Genomic DNA, 648 nt, shown 5'->3' on the forward strand with positions numbered 1-648 from the left:
TGTGTGTGTGTGTGTGTGTGTGTGTGTGTGTGTGTGTGTGTGTGTGTGTGTGTGTGTGTGTGTGTGTGTGTGTGTGTGTGTGTGTGTGTGAGGGTGTGTGTGTGTGTGTGTGGGGAGAGACAGGTGTGTGTGTGTGTGTGTGTGTGGAGGGTGTGCGGCTTATGGGGGTGAATTTAACGAGGCACCGCCCCTTTTAAAATTAGGTGCTAGGAGGGCGGTGCCTGTGCGGCAGGGGCGGACGCCGGGTCTGTTTTCGAAGGGACTCTCCCCGGCACCCCCCCTTCCGCCAGCCCCCCAGTTCCTGCCACGGGTGTCCCGCCCGGGCTGCTGTCCGAGGGAGGGGTTTCCCCTGCGCTTCCTCTTGCACTTCTCGCTCCGTTTCCGGGGGGCGGGAGAAAGATTGGGGAAGTCAGCTGTTGCTCGGGTCACGGCTACGTCTCTCCGGGCCAGAGACCCGGGCTGTGCCGGGGGGAACCGCGGCCACTGCTGGCGCCCCTCCCCCTCCCACCGGTGCTTACCCCTTCCGGGCCGCGCTTCGGCCCCGCCTTTACCCCTGCTTCCCCGGCGGCCTTGGGCCTGACGTCAGCCTTGCATCCCCTAGGCCTCGGGCCAGCGGCGAGGAGCTGCCTCCCCCAGCCCCCGTCCCGC

This window comes from Bison bison, unplaced genomic scaffold, assembly GCF_000754665.1.
Source record: "Bison bison bison isolate TAMUID 2011002044 unplaced genomic scaffold, Bison_UMD1.0 scf7180017864085, whole genome shotgun sequence".
Lineage (NCBI taxonomy): Eukaryota > Metazoa > Chordata > Mammalia > Artiodactyla > Bovidae > Bison > Bison bison.